General features: G+C 55.4%; 3 non-coding genes and 2 pseudogenes across 3 annotated transcripts; all 5 read left to right on the forward strand.

Annotated features, from left to right (window-relative positions):
* The first annotated feature begins 5,944 nt into the window (after positions 1-5,944).
* Positions 5,945-6,119, forward strand: LOC126485580 (U2 spliceosomal RNA; annotated as a pseudogene).
* Positions 6,120-6,888: 769 nt separating this feature from the next.
* Positions 6,889-7,081, forward strand: LOC126485536 (U2 spliceosomal RNA). Its single transcript, XR_007588007.1, has one exon. It is a non-coding gene; the product is annotated as a U2 spliceosomal RNA (small nuclear RNA).
* Positions 7,082-13,167: 6,086 nt separating this feature from the next.
* Positions 13,168-13,359, forward strand: LOC126485565 (U2 spliceosomal RNA). Its single transcript, XR_007588030.1, has one exon. It is a non-coding gene; the product is annotated as a U2 spliceosomal RNA (small nuclear RNA).
* A 351-nt stretch (positions 13,360-13,710) lies between these two features.
* LOC126485562 (U2 spliceosomal RNA) lies at positions 13,711-13,930 on the forward strand (annotated as a pseudogene).
* Positions 13,931-14,688: 758 nt separating this feature from the next.
* Positions 14,689-14,881, forward strand: LOC126485538 (U2 spliceosomal RNA). The gene has a single exon (XR_007588008.1). It is a non-coding gene; the product is annotated as a U2 spliceosomal RNA (small nuclear RNA).
* Positions 14,882-18,895: the final 4,014 nt, after the last annotated feature.

Raw genomic sequence — 18,895 nt, forward strand, 5'->3', positions numbered from 1 at the left:
TGCCTTCGGATGCGTCGTTGGCGTCTCCTATGGTCCGGCCACAGATAATTTTAATTACATTTTTTGGAGTTATATCCTTAGCTCCTCGCGAACGTCGTCGTCGCCGCCGCACGCACGCAGAATGCGTGTGCGCACACACACACACACACACACACGTATGCAGTAGGCGGTGGACGATGCAAGCACTCGGCTAGGTGTAGCTCGCGCCAGCCTCGCGCCGATGTAGCTCGCGCCGCCCTGGAGCTGCTGTGGGGCGGACTCACGGCTTCTCCACTGCCCTGGCAGCTAGCGGCGTTCAGATGGGAGTCGCAGTTTACTCTTGGACATGGAGGGTAGTACTGGGCTGTTGACAAGTGCTCTCGTGAATTGTCGATCCTTCCTGTTCTTGCTTTTGCGATGTTTTCGAAGGTCGCCTGTTGCCATATCGGCCCGTACCACCGTTTGTCACTCCCACAAGTGGAGCGCACACGCTGCAAGCATTTAGGCCCTTCCACTGCGGTTTTTCCTTATCGCTTCTCGGCCTTTTGGCTAAGAAGCACCCCGCGGTCGGAGCGGTCCGTTGTGCTCTGTAGCGGGTCGCGGGTCGCGAGTCGCGTTTCGTGGTCGTTTCGTTTGTTCTTGGTTTTTCCAGCGTTGATATTTTTGCGGTGAATATGTCGAACCGGTCGAACAGTATTCAATGCGTATTCGACAGAGCAGCGAGACGGCCTACGGCCTTTGAAATACAGGAATGGATATTTGGTGATCTGAAAGTACCGGAAAATGACGTCGACACCTTTCAACTGGATTTTGTCTTATTCTCGTTATTCGTGAAATTTCTCGACCAGGAGAAATACGAAAAGTATGGCCTGGCACTCGCGGGCGAACATCCGTTCCGCTACTTCGATGGAACTGTCGGAACAGTGCATATAGTGCCATCTGGCTTTGGGATACGGACTGTGCGGGTATTTAACGTACCCCCTGAGTGTCCCAATGACGTAATCGGCCGTGTCCTGTCGCGGTATGGCACGGTGCTCAGCATCACGAATGAGAAGTGGGGCAGTGCCTACCGTTTCCAGGGCAACAGCGGCGTTCGTAGTGTCCGCATGGACCTCCGCCAGCACATCCCATCGTATATAAATGTTGCGAGTACCAGGGCCCAGGTCACCTATATTGGGCAGCCGCAGACTTGCTCCCTTTGTCAATCGACGGAGCATCTCCGCGTGGAGTGCCCGCGCCGGCGTCCTGTGCAACTGCCGCGGGAACGCACTGCTGGTACCAACCTTGTGCCTCTCCTCAGCGAGGTAGTGGCGGGCGCTGCCCCCCGTCCCGCTGAGCGAACTGACGTGTCGCCCCCGCCAGAAGCGGTGCAACTGGCACCCAGTGCACCGGTTGACAGACCCGTCCCGGACCAGGCGCCCGTTGTGGCGGTACCGCCGGCGGCGTCTGATGTGCCTGATATGGCGAGTGATGTGGTCGCTGTCGAACAGATGGAGGTCGTTCTTCCTACCCCGCCCCTCCCGGCAGATGACGCTAAGTCCCCCCGCCGTCGTCATCGACGCAAGAAGGCGAACCCGGACCAGCCGGCGGAGGAGGCGGACGGTTTCCGTCCCCCTGAGAGCGGCAGTGAGGCTGACTCTCAGGCCTCCTCGGTTTCCCGCTCTGTTTCCGCTGATCGCTCGGGCGGTATGCGGCAAACTGCTCGGCAACTAGAGGCTCTTATCAGTTCATCGCGAGATCGTGGAGCGATCCCTGCAAAACGAAAACATGACCAGGGTAGCGACCAGCCAATGCAGCGTACTCGTACCCTTTCACATCCTACTGTGTCCGACGCGTCTGCGCCGCCTGGCTCAGACTATCCTGCCGATGGGGGAGGCCTGAACTGGGCTGACGACGAGGGCGATGACATGCGTGATTGAGTGGGCCTTTCCCCACATGAGCTGCTTCGTATTTGTTTCTCCCATCCGGGGTGATATCGCTGGGTTCCGGTGTGGATGTTTCCACACCTGCTTCCCTACGGCCGTGACCCTATCTGCCGTTGTCTCCTCTGTGTTGCTCTCCCATGCCTGCCTTTGACCGTCCGCCGGGAGCCCTCTCCCTTTTAACGGTCAACATTAACTCCATCTCCAACCCGGTCAAACTTCGATCTCTGAAGGACTTTCTCTGCCTTGGTGCGTTTGATGTGGTATTTCTCCAGGAGGTTTGTGCCCCTTTTCTATCTGACCTGGTTGGTTATGAGGCACTGTATAACATCGACCCTGACGCCCGGCGGGGTACTGCTTTGCTCTACCGATCAGAATTCACTCCATCCCATGTTACCACGCTACCCAACGGTCGCGTCCTTGCATGTATCCTTCAAGATGTCCTTTTTCTAAATGTCTATGCTCCTTCAGGTGCTAACCACAGGCATGATAGAACAACACTTTTTCAGTCTGATCTCCCCCCTTTCTTAGCAGCTCGTCGCCCTATCGTCTTTGGCGGAGACTTCAACTGTGTGGTAGCCGGAGTTGACCAGGTCCCGACGCCTATGCGGTGTGAAGCGCTCGCTTCACTCCTTCAGGCGGCTGACCTTACTGACACGTGGCGCCACTTCCATCCCGCCTACACGCAATTTACCCACATCTATCCCACTGGAGCCAGCCGTATTGATCGTGTTTATGTCTCGGCTGATTTGACTCCCGCCCTTTGTGCCGTCCAAGTCATACCCGTGGCCTTTAGTGACCACTGTGCGTACTCGTGTTCCTTGCGTATCGCGGGTCCCGTCCCGGTTCCTCGTGGCACCTCTTGGAAGATGAATACCCTTCATCTATCCCTGCCCGAACTTCGTGCTCTTGTCACGAAAACGTGGCAGGATTGTCTCGTGGACACTTCCCGGTACCCTACCACGGTGGTTTGGTGGCTCCGCTGTGCGAAGCCCCGGCTGCGACGTGTTATCCGGCAATATAGTCGCGATGTCGCCCACTGGAAACGTAGCACGTTGGCCTTCTATCAGCAGTGTCTCACTGACGCACTGACTCTTCCTGCTGACAGGTACGATCAGCTCCGCATGCGCCTCAACAAAATTAAGGCGCAAATCCTTCGCTTCTCTCGGGAGAAAGCCGATGGTATGGTGGTGCGGTGTCGTTCTGCATCCCTGATTGAAGGCGAGGAGCCATCCATTTATCACCTTGCCTCTGAACGAACTCGTGCCAAGAAGAACACCATTCTGCGCCTTAAGACAGACGATGGTGCGCGTATCACGGACAACCGTGACGTCCTCCAACACCTGACGGACCATTTCACACACCTCTTCCAGGATGTTGAGGTCGACGTCGCCGCCCAACGTGCACTTGTCAGTGGGGTGCCAACTTCTTTGGATCGTCATGACCGCGGCTCTTTAACCGAGCCCCTGACACTCGCTGACCTCACATCTGTCCTCCGTGCCTGTCCGGGACGCAAGTCACCTGGCCCCGACGGTCTCCCTTATGAGTTCTACCAACAATTTTGGGACCTGCTCGGCGACCGTTTCTGCAAAATGTGCGAGGAGATTTTTGCTGGATGCGACTTACCCGCCGACTTTTTATCTGGACGTATTGCCCTTATTCCAAAGGTGACTGGTCACTGTCGAGCTCAAGACCTGCGTCCTATCACTGTCCTTAACACTGACTATAAGTTGGTGGCACGATGCGTGGCCTCTCGTCTCAAACAGGCGATGACTAAGGTCCTTTGCCCCACTCAATCCTGTGGCGTTTCGCGTCGGAACATCTTCACCGCCGCTTCCCTGTACCGCGATGTTGTCTTCCTCACCGCTGACACTCGCACTCCGGCTGCCATTCTTTCCTTGGACTTCGCCGGTGCCTTTGACAGGGTCTCGCACCCTTACCTGCTGGGCGTTATGTCGGGGATGGGTTTTGGGGAGCGCTTCATACGCATCATCCGGCACTTCTTGGATGGGGCGAATTCCACTATCGTGGTGAACGGTTGCCGGTCGCGCCCCATTCCCATCAGGCGGTCAGTTCGACAGGGGTGTCCCTTGTCGATGTATTTGTTTGCCTTAGCGCTGGACCCCTTGCTGCGTGACATTGGCCGGTTGGTCGACGGTGTCGCTCTCCCAGGCGTCACCTTCCGCTGTGCGGCCTACGCCGATGACGTTGGTGTGTTCGTTGCTAACGCCAGGGACATCGATTCCGTTCGCCGCGTTCTCGACGTTTATGAACGGGCCTCCGGTGCTCAGTTAAATCCCAACAAGACCGTGTTGCTTCCGCTAGGGCCACGATCATTGACCGTCGAACGCCCCTGGTACCGAGTTGTGGGGGAACAGCGCATCTTGGGTCTTGAGGTGACTGCCTGTCCGCAGCGTATGTTAACCCTCACGTGGCGGCGGCTTCTCACACGCATCAGGGGCCTTTGCGTGGGCCACGCTGATCGACGGCTCGACCTCCATCAACGCATCCAGCTGATTAATGGTTATCTCCTCTCACGAGCATGGTATGTCGCCCAACTCCTTACGCTGCCGAAGCAGATCGGCCGAGCCATCTCACAAGCAGTATATTGGCTCTTGTGGCGGCATGCGCTGTTCAAGGTTGATGCGCTGACCTGTACGCTGCCGAAGGTCGATGGCGGCCTCGGCCTCATTGACTTTTCCCGGAAATGTGCGGCCCTTCTGATTCACCGTGTCACCGCTTTGCGCGACGCCGACCCCGGTGGGACTACAGCGGTCCTCTTCGACCGTTATCGTCCACACTCGGCGCGTGCACCGGTCTGTTTGACGCATATTCCGTTCCGGCTGACGACGGTCAGAGACTATTACTTCCACCGCAGTTATGTCCTCACAGTGGCCACTGACAAGGCAAGAACGTCGAAGCGCCTTTACCAGGCACTCCGAGGCCAGCCCACGCCACATAAATTAGAGGACAGACGACCATCGGTCATCTGGCACCAAGTTTGGGCTAATATTAACAACCCAGCCCTTCCCACGGCAGTTTCGGCGCTATGGTACCGTGTCGTCAACAATTTAATCCCCACTAACCATCGCCTGGCGGCCATCCGCCTACGGCCCTCGGCTGCTTGCGGCCGCTGTGGTGACGTCGACACCAGGGAGCATCGCCTCCTCTGCCCCCACGTCACAGAAGTTTGGGATCTTGCACGTGTGCTCATAGCGCTGATAGGTGGGACGACACCAGCAAATGTGTCCACAGACTGGTTCATTACCCCTGATCTTCAAACACAACCCCGACCAAGACGTAACGCAATGGTGTGGCTCTTGGGCCACACCATTTTCACGATCTACGACCTTTCCCTCACCGATGCTGTCTCTTTCATGGACTACCTGTGGAGCCAGCATCGCGTGGCGGAATCTGCTCGAAACTATACGACCACTTTTGCCCGGTTTTTGAAAGTTGCAATGATCCATGGATGTCAAACGGTATTCCAGGTTGCCTAGGGCACCTTGTCCGGGCATTGCCTGGGCTTGCCCCTGGTTCTTTGCACCAATCTTTGACTTGACACTCCTCAGATTCGCAATTGGCACAATTATTGCAAAAACTTTATTGGAAACATAGGAATCACGTAATCAATCTTAGAAGTTTATTCCTTCGTTAATTCTCTGGGCGATGGGAATCTCTCGCCAGTTTTATTTTCACTTGTGTGTGCTGCCGTCCCTGTTTTTAATTTCCTTTCATTTCTATCTTTCTTTCTTTCTTTCTTCCTTTTGGTTCTCAAATCAATATTTCTTCACACCTGCAGAGCGAGGTGTCTTTCTGAGTCAAGTGTCGACGCCCATTGCGGCATAGCAGAGTATGCCCCTCGCTTTTAATTTCGTTCCTGGCAACAAGTCTTGCTACTCAATGCACCCTGTTGTACGTGCTGCGTCGACACTCTAGGATGGCGGCAAATTTGGAGAGGACAAGGTAGGGCTGTAGGGGAGGAAGGAGGCCCACTGTTAAAAAAAAAAAAAAAAAAAAAGTGTAGTAAAAAAAAAAAAAAAAAAAAAAAAAAAAGTGTAGTATCTGTTCTTATCAGCTTAATATCTGATACGTCCTGCATCGCAGGACCAGATTATTAAACTCATTTTTGGCTCATGACGGAGTGCTAGGGGCTTGCTCCACCTCTGTCGCGGGTTGGCCCGGCATTGCAGTACCGCCGGGATCGGCCCACCTAAAATTAATTAAAACACAGACTGAAATGAGTTAATATTCTGCAGTGGTCAGATATTCCGCTGGTAGCTAAACTTGTCGTAGTTGTCGATGTGCCCAGTAGTTAGCTGCCTACACACTACGATTTCTTTTAATTAATTTAAGATTATCTCAAGCATTTTTTTTTTTTTTTTTTTTTTTTTTTTTTTTTTTTTTTTTTTTTGCCGTTAGCCGGACCGCTCATGCAGCCGCATTACACTAGGCTGGTAATTTATCGTGGCCCAGAGCAGTGCCTTCGGATGCGTCGTTGGCGTCTCCTATGGTCCGGCCACAGATAATTTTAATTACATTTTTTGGAGTTATATCCTTAGCTCCTCGCGAACGTCGTCGTCGCCGCCGCACGCACGCAGAATGCGTGTGCGCACACACACACACACACACACGTATGCAGTAGGCGGTGGACGATGCAAGCACTCGGCTAGGTGTAGCTCGCGCCAGCCTCGCGCCGATGTAGCTCGCGCCGCCCTGGAGCTGCTGTGGGGCGGACTCACGGCTTCTCCACTGCCCTGGCAGCTAGCGGCGTTCAGATGGGAGTCGCAGTTTACTCTTGGACATGGAGGGTAGTACTGGGCTGTTGACAAGTGCTCTCGTGAATTGTCGATCCTTCCTGTTCTTGCTTTTGCGATGTTTTCGAAGGTCGCCTGTTGCCATATCGGCCCGTACCACCGTTTGTCACTCCCACAAGTGGAGCGCACACGCTGCAAGCATTTAGGCCCTTCCACTGCGGTTTTTCCTTATCGCTTCTCGGCCTTTTGGCTAAGATCAAAGTGTAGTATCTGTTCTTATCAGCTTAATATCTGATACGTCCTGCATCGCAGGACCAGATTATTAAACTCATTTTTGGCTCATGACGGAGTGCTAGGGGCTTGCTCCACCTCTGTCGCGGGTTGGCCCGGCATTGCAGTACCGCCGGGATCGGCCCACCTAAAATTAATTAAAACACAGACTGAAATGAGTTAATATTCTGCAGTGGTCAGATATTCCGCTGGTAGCTAAACTTGTCGTAGTTGTCGATGTGCCCAGTAGTTAGCTGCCTACACACTACGATTTCTTTTAATTAATTTAAGATTATCTCAAGCATTTTTTTTTTTTTTTTTTTTTTTTTTTTTTTTTTTTTTTTTTTTTTTTGCCGTTAGCCGGACCGCTCATGCAGCCGCATTACACTAGGCTGGTAATTTATCGTGGCCCAGAGCAGTGCCTTCGGATGCGTCGTTGGCGTCTCCTATGGTCCGGCCACAGATAATTTTAATTACATTTTTTGGAGTTATATCCTTAGCTCCTCGCGAACGTCGTCGTCGCCGCCGCACGCACGCAGAATGCGTGTGCGCACACACACACACACACACACGTATGCAGTAGGCGGTGGACGATGCAAGCACTCGGCTAGGTGTAGCTCGCGCCAGCCTCGCGCCGATGTAGCTCGCGCCGCCCTGGAGCTGCTGTGGGGCGGACTCACGGCTTCTCCACTGCCCTGGCAGCTAGCGGCGTTCAGATGGGAGTCGCAGTTTACTCTTGGACATGGAGGGTAGTACTGGGCTGTTGACAAGTGCTCTCGTGAATTGTCGATCCTTCCTGTTCTTGCTTTTGCGATGTTTTCGAAGGTCGCCTGTTGCCATATCGGCCCGTACCACCGTTTGTCACTCCCACAAGTGGAGCGCACACGCTGCAAGCATTTAGGCCCTTCCACTGCGGTTTTTCCTTATCGCTTCTCGGCCTTTTGGCTAAGAAGCACCCCGCGGTCGGAGCGGTCCGTTGTGCTCTGTAGCGGGTCGCGAGTCGCGTTTCGTGGTCGTTTCGTTTGTTCTTGGTTTTTCCAGCGTTGATATTTTTGCGGTGAATATGTCGAACCGGTCGAACAGTATTCAATGCGTATTCGACAGAGCAGCGAGACGGCCTACGGCCTTTGAAATACAGGAATGGATATTTGGTGATCTGAAAGTACCGGAAAATGACGTCGACACCTTTCAACTGGATTTTGTCTTATTCTCGTTATTCGTGAAATTTCTCGACCAGGAGAAATATGAAAAGTATGGCCTGGCACTCGCGGGCGAACATCCGTTCCGCTACTTCGATGGAACTATCGGAACAGTGCATATAGTGCCATCTGGTTTTGGGATACGGACTGTGCGGGTATTTAACGTACCCCCAGAGTGTCCCAATGACGTGATCGGGCGTGTCCTGTCGCGGTATGGCACGGTGCTCAGCATCACGAATGAGAAGTGGGGAAGTGCCTACCGTTTCCAGGGCAACAGCGGCGTTCGTAGTGTCCGCATGGACCTCCGCCAGCACATCCCGTCGTATATAAATGTTGCGAGTACCAGGGCCCAGGTCACCTATATTGGGCAACCGCAAACTTGCTCCCTTTGTCAATCGACGGAGCATCTCCGCGTGGACTGCCCGCGCCGGCGTCCTGTGCAACTGCCGCGGGAACGCGCTGCTGGTACCGACCTTGTGCCTCTCCTCAGCGAGGTAGTGGCGGGCGCTGCCCACCGTCCCGCTGAGCGACCTGACGTGTCGCCCCCGCCAGAAGCAGTGCAACCGGCACCCAGTGCACCGGCTGACGGACCCGTCCCGGACCAGACGCCCGTTGTGGCGGTACCGCCGGCGGCGTCTGATGTGCCTGCTATGGCGAGTGCTGTGGTCGCTGTCGAACAGATGGAGGTCGTTCTTCCTACCCCGCCCATCCCGGCAGATGACGCTAAGTCCCCCCGCCGTCGTCATCGGCGCAAGAAGGCGAACCCGGACCAGCCGGCGGAGGAAGCGGACGGTTTACGTCCTCCTGAGAGCGGCAGTGAGGCTGACTCTCAGGCCTCCTCAGTTTCCCGCTCTGTTTCCGCTGACCGCTCGGGCGGTATGCGGCAAACTGCTCGGCAACTAGAGGCTCTTATCAGTTCCTCGCGAGATCGGGGAGCGATCCCTGCAAAACGGAAACATGACCAGGGTAGCGACCAGCCAATGCAGCGTACTCGCACCCTTTCACATCCTACTGTGTCCGACGCGTCTGCGCCGCCTGGCTTAGACTATCCTGCCGATGGGGGAGGCCTGAACTGGGCTGACGACGAGGGCGATGACATGCGTGATTGAGTGGGTCTTTCCCCACATGAGCTGCTTGGTATTTGTTTCTCACATCCGGGGTGATATCGCTGGGTTCTGGTGTGGATATCTCCACACCTGCTTCCCTACGGCCGTGACCCTATCTGCCGTTGTCTACTCTGTGTTGCTCTCCCATGCCTGCCTTTGACCGACCGCCGGGAGCCCTCTCCCTTTTAACGATCAATATCAACTCCATCTCCAACCCGGTCAAACTTCGATCTCTGAAGGACTTTCTCCGCCTTGGTGCGTTTGATGTGGTCTTTCTCCAGGAAGTTTGTGCCCCTTTTCTATCTGACCTTGCTGGTTATGAGGCACTGTATAACATCGACCCTGACGCCCGGCGGGGTACTGCTTTGCTCTACCGATCAGAGTTTATTCCATCCCACGTTACCACGCTACCCAACGGTCGCGTTCTTGCATGTATCCTTCAAGATGTCCTTTTTCTAAATGTCTATGCTCCTTCCGGTGCTAACCACAGGCATGGCAGAACAACACTTTTTCAGTCTGATCTCCCCCCTTTCTTAGCAGCTCGTCGCCCTATCGTCTTTGGCGGAGACTTCAACTGTGTGGTGGCCGAAGTTGACCAGGTCCCGACGCCTATGCGGTGTGAAGCGCTCGCTTCACTCCTTCGGGCGGCTGACCTTACTGACACATGGCGCCACTTCCATCCCGCCTACACGCAATTTACCCACATCTATCCCACTGGAGCCAGCCGTATTGATCGTGTTTATGTCTCGACTGATTTGACTCCCGCCCTTTGTGCCGTCCAAGTCATACCCGTGGCCTTTAGTGACCACTGTGCGTACTCGTGTTCCTTGCGTATCGCGGGTCCTGCCCCGGTTCCTCGTGGCACCTCTTGGAAGATGAATACCCTTCATCTGTCCCTGCCCGAACTTCGTGCTCTTGTCACGAAAACGTGGCAGGATTGTCTCGTGGACACTTCCCGGTACCCTACCACGGTGGTTTGGTGGCTCCGTTGTGCGAAGCCCCGGCTGCGACGTGTTATCCGGCAATACAGTCGCGACGTCGCCCACTGGAAACGTAGCACGTTGGCCTTCTATCAGCAGTGTCTCACTGACGCCCTGACTCTTCCTGCTGACCGGTATGATCAGCTCCGCATGCGCCTCAACAAAATTAAGGCGCAAATCCTTCGCTTCTCTCGGGAGAAAGCCGACGGTATGGTGGTGCGGTGTCGTTCTGCATCCCTGATTGAAGGCGAGGAGCCATCCCTTTATCACCTAGCCTCTGAACGAACTCGTGCCAAGAAGAACACCAATTTGCGCCTTAAGACAGACGATGGTGCGCGTATCACAGACAACCGCGACGTCCTCCAACACCTGACGGACCATTTCACGCACCTCTTCCAGGATGTTGGGGTCGACGTTGCCGCCCAACGTGCACTTGTCAGTGGGGTGCCCACTTCTTTGGATCGTCATGACCGCGGCTCCTTAACCGAGCCCCTGACACTCGCTGACCTCACATCTGTCCTCCGTGCCTGTCCGGGACGCAAGTCACCTGGCCCCGACGGTCTCCCTTATGAGTTCTACCAACAATTTTGGGACCTGCTCGGCGACCGTTTCTGCACAATGTGCGAGGAGATTTTTGCTGGATGCGACTTACCCGCCGACTTTTTATCTGGACGTATTGCCCTTATTCCAAAGGTGACTGGTCACTGCCGAGCTCAAGACCTGCGTCCTATCACTGTCCTTAACACTGACTATAAGTTGGTGGCACGATGCGTGGCCTCTCGTCTCAAACAGGCGATGACTAAGGTACTTTGCCCCACTCAATCCTGTGGCGTTTCGCGTCGGAACATCTTCACCGCCGCTTCCCTGTACCGCGATGTTGTCTTCCTCACCGCTGACACTCGCACCCCGGCTGCCATTCTTTCCTTGGACTTCGCCGGTGCTTTTGACAGGGTCTCGCACCCTTACCTGCTGGGCGTAATGTCGCGGATGGGTTTTGGGGAGCGCTTCATACGCATCATCCGGAACTTCTTGGATGGGGCGAATTCCACTATCGTGGTGAACGGTTGCCGGTCGCGCCCCATTCCCATCAGACGGTCAGTTCGACAGGGGTGTCCCTTGTCGATGTATTTGTTTGCCTTAGCGCTGGACCCCATGCTGCGTGACATTGGCCGGTTGGTCGACGGTGTCGTTCTCCCAGGCGTCACCTTCCGCTGTGCGGCCTACGCCGATGACGTTGGTGTGTTCGTTGCTAACGCAAGGGACATCGATTCCGTTCGCCGCATTCTCGATGTTTATGAACGGGCCTCCGGTGCTCAGTTAAATCCCAACAAGACTGTGTTACTTCCGCTAGGGCCACGATCTTTGACCGTCGAACGCCCCTGGTACCGAGTTGTAGGGGAACAGCGTATCTTGGGTCTTGAGGTGACTGCCTGTCCGCAGCGTATGTTAACCCTCACGTGGCGGCGGCTTCTCACACGCATCAGGGGCCTTTGCGTGAGCCACGCTGATCGACGGCTCGACCTCCATCAACGCATCCGGCTTATTAATGGTTATCTCCTCTCACGAGCATGGTATGTCGCCCAACTCCTTACGCTGCCGAAGCAGATCGGCCGAGCCATATCCCAAGCAGTATATTGGCTCTTGTGGCGGCATGCGCTGTTCAAGGTTGATGCGCTGACCTGTACGCTGCCGAAGGTCGATGGCGGCCTTGGCCTCATTGACTTTTCCCGGAAATGTGCGGCCCTTCTGATTCACCGTGTCGCCGCTTTGCGCGACGCCGATCCCGGTGGGACTACAGCGGTCCTCTTCGACCGTTATCGTCCACACTCGGCGCGTGCACCGGTCTGTTTGATGCATATTCCGATCCGGCTGACGACGGTCAGAGATTATTACTTCCACCGCAGTTATGTCCTCGCAGTGGCCACTGACAAGGCACGCACGTCGAAGCGCCTTTACCAGGCACTCCGAGGCCAGCCCAAGCCCCATAAGTTAGAGGACAGACGACCGTCGGTCATCTGGCGCCAAGTTTGGGCTAATATTAACAACTCAGCCCTTCCCACGGCGGTTTCAGCGCTATGGTACCGTGTCGTCAACAATTTAATCCCCACTAACCATCGCCTGGCGGCCATCCGCCTACGGCCCTCGGCTGCTTGCGGCCGCTGTGGTGACGTTGACACCAGGGAGCATCGCCTCCTCTGCCCCCACGTCACAGAAGTGTGGACCCTTGCACGTGTACTCATAGCGCTGATCGGTGGGACGACGCCAGCAAATGTATCCACCGACTGGTTCCTTACACCTGATCTTCAAACACAACCCCGACCAAGGCGTAACGCAATGGTGTGGCTCTTGGGCCACACCATTTTCACGATCTACGACCTTTCCCTCGCCGATGCTGTCTCTTACATGGACTACCTGTGGAGCCAGCATCGCGTGGCGGAATCTGCTCGAAACTATACGACCACTTTTGCCCGGTATTTGAAAGTTGCAATGATCCATGGATACCAAACGGTGTTCCAGGTTACCTAGGGCACCTTGTCCAGGCATTGCCTGGGCTTGCCCCTGGTTTTTTTTTTGCACCAATCTTTGACTTGACTCACCCCAGATTCGCAATTGGAACAACTATTGCCATAACTTTATTGGAAAAATAGGAATCACGCAATCAATCTTAGAAGCTTATTCCTTAGTTAATTCTCTAGGCGATGGGATTATCTCGCCAGTTTCATTTTCACTTGTGTGTGCTGCCGTCCCTGTTTTTAATTTCCTTTCATTTCTATCTTTCTTTCTTTCTTCCTTTTTGGTTCTCAACTCACTATTTCTTCACACCTGCAGAGCGAGGTGTCTTTCTGAGTCAAGTGTCGTCGCCCACTGCGGCATAGCAGAGTATGCCCCTCGCTTTTAATTTCGTTCCTGGCAACAAGTCTTGCTACTCAATGCACCCTGTGCGTGCTGCGTCGACACTCTATAAAAACAAAAAAAAAAAAAAAGTGTAGTATCTGTTCTTATCAGCTTAATATCTGATACGTCCTGCATCGCAGGACCAGAATATTAAACTCATTTTTGGCTCATGACGGAGTGCTAGGGGCTTGCTCCACCTCTGTCGCGGGTTGGCCCGGCATTGCAGTACCGCCGGGATCGGCCCACCTAAAATTAATTAAAACATAGCCTGAAATGGGTTGATATTCTGCAGTTATCAGATATTCCGCTGGTAGCAAAACTTGTTGTAGTTGTCAATGTGCCCAGTAGTTAGCTGCTTACACACCACGATTTCTTGTAATTAATTTTTAACATTATCTTACGAAGTTTATTTATTTATCTTTTTTTTTTTTTTTTTTTTTTTTTTTTTTTTTTTTTTTTTTTTTTTTTTTTTTTTTTATGCGGTTAGCCGGAACGCTCTTGCAGCCGCATTACACTAGGCTGGTAATTTATGTGGCCACGGAAGGGTGCCTTCGGATGCCTCGTTGGCGTCACATATGGTCCGGCCACAGATAATTTTAATTACATTTTTTGGAGTTATATCCTTAGCTCCTCGCGTTAAAAAAAAAAAAAAAAAAAAAAGTGTAGTATCTGTTCTTATCAGCTTAATATCTGATACGTCCTGCATCGCAGGACCAGATTATTAAACTCATTTTTGGCTCATGACGGAGTGCTAGGGGCTTGCTCCACCTCTGTCGCGGGTTGGCCCGGCATTGCAGTACCGCCGGGATCGGCCCACCTAAAATTAATTAAAACACAGACTGAAATGAGTTAATATTCTGCAGTGGTCAGATATTCCGCTGGTAGCTAAACTTGTCGTAGTTGTCGATGTGCCCAGTAGTTAGCTGCCTACACACTACGATTTCTTTTAATTAATTTAAGATTATCTCAAGCATTTTTTTTTTTTTATTTTTTTTTTTTTTTTTTTTGCCGTTAGCCGGACCGCTCATGCAGCCGCATTACACTAGGCTGGTAATTTATCGTGGCCCAGAGCAGTGCCTTCGGATGCGTCGTTGGCGTCTCCTATGGTCCGGCCACAGATAATTTTAATTACATTTTTTGGAGTTATATCCTTAGCTCCTCGCGAACGTCGTCGTCGCCGCCGCACGCACGCAGAATGCGTGTGCGCACACACACACACACACACACGTATGCAGTAGGCGGTGGACGATGCAAGCACTCGGCTAGGTGTAGCTCGCGCCAGCCTCGCGCCGATGTAGCTCGCGCCGCCCTGGAGCTGCTGTGGGGCGGACTCACGGCTTCTCCACTGCCCTGGCAGCTAGCGGCGTTCAGATGGGAGTCGCAGTTTACTCTTGGACATGGAGGGTAGTACTGGGCTGTTGACAAGTGCTCTCGTGAATTGTCGATCCTTCCTGTTCTTGCTTTTGCGATGTTTTCGAAGGTCGCCTGTTGCCATATCGGCCCGTACCACCGTTTGTCACTCCCACAAGTGGAGCGCACACGCTGCAAGCATTTAGGCCCTTCCACTGCGGTTTTTCCTTATCGCTTCTCGGCCTTTTGGCTAAGATCAAAGTGTAGTATCTGTTCTTATCAGCTTAATATCTGATACGTCCTGCATCGCAGGACCAGATTATTAAACTCATTTTTGGCTCATGACGGAGTGCTAGGGGCTTGCTCCACCTCTGTCGCGGGTTGGCCCGGCATTGCAGTACCGCCGGGATCGGCCCACCTAAAATTAATTAAAACACAGACTGAAATGAGTTAATATTCCATCTCCGGCGGTACACCGAAAGGTTACCGCCCTTCGATAGTGCCGTTTTGCGCTAATCGAAGTGCTAGGGTTTACAGGTGCCAGCCAGCCAGCCAGCCAGCCAGCCAGCCAGCCAGCCAGCCAGCCAGCCAGCCAGCCAGCCAGCAGCAGTTCCCGGTCCCGGCCTGCAGCGGTGGTCCCGCAGCCAGCCAGCCAGCCAGCCAGCCAGCCAGCCAGCCAGCCAGCCAGCCCTCCGGTGGCAGCAGCAGTCCTGCCAGCAGCAGCAGCAGCAGCAGCAGCAGCAGCAGCCGCCGCCGCCGCCGCCCCGGCCCAGTCCGCGGCAGCAGCGTCCCTGCCTCTCGCCGTCGCCGTCGCCGTCGCCGTCGCCGTCGCCGTCGCCGTCGCCGTCGCCGTCGCCGTCGCCGTCGCCGTCGCCGTCTCCCAGTGTGTGTCCTGTCCCTTTAGTGCTGTGTTTTTCTTTCTTCTTCTTGTCGTCATGTCCGCCCCCACCACCACCGTCACTACTACCACCACCGCCATCGTGTATACGTCCCCTTCCGCCGCCTCCACCACTATCACTTGGTGTGCCCAGTCCCACCCCCCTCCTTCCATCCCTCCCCTCCTCTCTATCCCTTCGCCCTCGCTCTTTGTCGCCCCCTCTCCCGCCTCTTCCTCTCGTTCTGATCCTTTCCCCCCACTCCCCCAGCCTGTCACTGCAGCTCCGGCTAGGGTGGTGGCCCGTCGGGCCACTGCCCACGCCCAGCTCTCCCCATCGCCGTCGCCGTCGCCATCGCCATCGCCATCACCGCCACCACCGTCATCGTCACCATCACCATCACTGCCACATTCGCCTGCACCGTCACAGTCACTCTCTCCGGCGCCGACTGCTGCGTCCGTGCCGGGACCTGTCCCTTCCCGCCACCTCCCCATCGTTCCCGTCCCCCATGTCACCACACGCCCATCTGCCGCTGTCAAACGCCCTAGTGGCGCCTCCACTTCCTCTGCTCCTAAAAAGGCTCCACCCCGCCCCCCATCCCCACCCCAAAATGCCATGGACGTCTCCCCACCAGGCCCCGCTCCCTCCTCCTCCTCCTCCCCACCCGGTCTCTACAAATATCTCCTGTCCCATCCCGATCCTTCCTTCCTCGAGGCCCGGAATCTCTCCCTCCTCCTCCGCCAACATTTCCCTGGCGCCCCCATATCTCTCCTTACTCCCAGACGGGATTCTGTTCTTATCTCCTCCCCCAGCCCCACCCTCCATACTGCCATCCTCTCCCGCCTCCCCATCACCCGTTTTGGTCCTCACGCCACCCTCACCCCTGCTCCCTCCCCATCTCCTACCCGCCAACCCCAACCCCCGCGTCGCCCGCCGACCCTCACCGCCGTGATCACTCGGCTTAGCCCGTCGATCACGGAGGAGGAGGTGCTGGCGGAGCTGAAGGCCCATCCCACCCTGGAGGTGCGGGCAGTCCGCCGCATTTTCAACGCGACCGGCCCCACCCGCCTTATGCGGGTTTTCTCTGAGGACGCCCCCTCCATTGACCGTCTCCTGAAGGAGGGTGCCCTCCTCTTCAATCAGCGGTTCCAAGTCGACCCCTCCCGTTCCCCCCCTCAATCCCTGCGCTGCCAGAGATGTCTGCGCTACAATGCACATCCAACAGCCGAGTGCCGCGAGGCCCCCACCTGCCCGCATTGTCGGCAAGCGCACTTCCTCCGGCAGTGCCCCAACCTCCAATCCCCTCCCTCCTGTAATACCTGCAGCCTCCCCCACCCCACCTACTCCCAAAAATGTAAAGCCCGACCTCCTCCTACCACTCCTGAACTCACCGTCCCTGTCCGTCCCCTGGACGCCCCCACCCCTCCTGGCAATTCCCTTCGTCCCCCCCCCACTGCTGAGGACATCATCAGGTTCCTCACCATTGTCCTCCAAAACGTCCATCCCTTTCAGCGCCCCCACACCTTACAACAGATCTCCCTCGCCGCCCGTTCCATATTCCACCTTAAAATGTACGCCACCTTTTCCAATAACCAGGCCCATTTCACCTTCTCCCGCCTTGACACCCTCGTCTAAGTCCTTCCAATGGCGCGACAGCATCGTATCCTTTTCAACAATATCCGCTCCCTTCCCGCCAACAAGAACCTCTTCCTGCACACCCTTGCTACCCACCGTGTGGATGCCTTCCTCCTTAATGAAACCTTCCTCCAACCCCACCACTCCATCCACACCTCCCCCTATCTCCTCCACCGCTCCGATAATCCCCTCCCAGTTGCGCGTGGCGGAGTTGCCATTGGCCACCACCGCCAGATCCCCGTTCGGCTCCAGCCTCTCCTTCCCGACCCCACCGAACACCTGATCCTTAGTCTCTTCTTCCCCGGCCTTACCATTACCTGTGCCACCATCTATGTCCGCCCCAACGCCCCCCTTCCTTTCGACTTCCTCTCCCACATCGACCGTACCTTCTCCTCCTATGTGATCGCCGCCGACCTCAACATCCATAGTCGCTCCGCTGCCCAGTTACGGCGGTGGCATCGGTTCCTCTCCTCCCTTCAAGGCGACCTCATCCCCATCCCCCAGCACACCCGTCCCGAATCCAACTCCACTCCCGATGTTATCCTCTCCTCCCCCAACCTCCTTGGTCGCATTACGGTGGATGTCCTGGAGCCTATTGGTAGCGACCATCTCCCTGTCCTCCTCACCGTGTCAGACGGCCGTCGCCCCCGCCCCGACCCTCGTCATGACCCTCCCCCTAAGTACATCCATGACTATTCCCGTGCCAACTGGAATGCCTACCGGGATACCCTCTCCACTCAGGTCGATAGCCACCCTCTCGCCTACCGCCGTCCCGATGATGTCACCCATGCCGCCTCCTTTCTCCAGCAGACCTTGTCTGAGGCCGTGGAGGCCCACGTCCCTACTGTTGCCGTCCACCCCCACCGTCCTACCTTACCACCACAGGCCGTCCTCCTCCTCCGTGAATCCCGTCGTCTCTACCGTGCCTTCCTCCGCACGCGTGACCCGGACACCCTACGACGCCACCGGCAACTACAGCGACACATTCGAAATTTGCTCGCGGCCAAGAAACGCCGGGACTGGCGACAGACATGCACCCGTTTAAATGCTACCCTCCCTATAAACTCGTCCAAGTTCTGGACCGCCTTCCGTCGCCTTACCGGAACTAAACCCTCCCCCTACTATCCTCTTCTCCACGATGATCACCCCTTCCCTGACGCCCTTAGTAAGGCCAATCACTTTGCCTCCTACCTGTCCGATGTGTTTTCCATCCCTGATGATCCCCAGTTCGATTACTCCCTCTTCCCAGATATCCGCGATCGAACTGACACCTCTGTCCCTCCCCTCGCTCCTGGTTTCCAGTACTTGGACAACATTCCACACACGGACCTTAATGCCCCCATCACCACACAGGATCTCATCGATACTCTCCGCACCAAACGCAACACCGCTCCTGGTCACGATCGTGTTACCTACCGTCACCTTCGTGAAGCTCCTGTCTCTTTTCTCTCCACCCTGGCCAGGCTCTACAATGTAGTCCTGTCCACCGGTTACTACCCCGACCTGTGGAAAACCTCCCGTATCCTCATGTTCCTCAAACCTGGCAAACCGCCGTCCGCCGTCTCCTCCTACCGTCCCATCAGCCTTACCTCGGTCTTCAGCAAGGTCCTGGAATCTATCCTCACCCGCCGCATCCACCAGCATCTCCGCCAGCACCGCCTCCTCCCCGTTACCCAGTGTGGCTTTCGGCCGTCCTTCTCTTCCGACGATCTTCTCCTTCACCTCACTCATCTCCTTTCCGAACAGCTCAATTCCCGTCGCTCCGCAATCTTCCTCTCTCTTGACCTCGAACGCGCATATGACCGCGTATGGCATTCCGGTCTCCTCTTCAAGCTCCAAACCTTCGCCCTTCCCATTAACTACGTTCGTCTGATCGGTTCCTTTCTCTCCCGCCGTCCTTCCTATGTCACCATCCATAACACCGATT

This window comes from Schistocerca serialis, chromosome 6 (assembly GCF_023864345.2).
Source record: "Schistocerca serialis cubense isolate TAMUIC-IGC-003099 chromosome 6, iqSchSeri2.2, whole genome shotgun sequence".
Lineage (NCBI taxonomy): Eukaryota > Metazoa > Arthropoda > Insecta > Orthoptera > Acrididae > Schistocerca > Schistocerca serialis.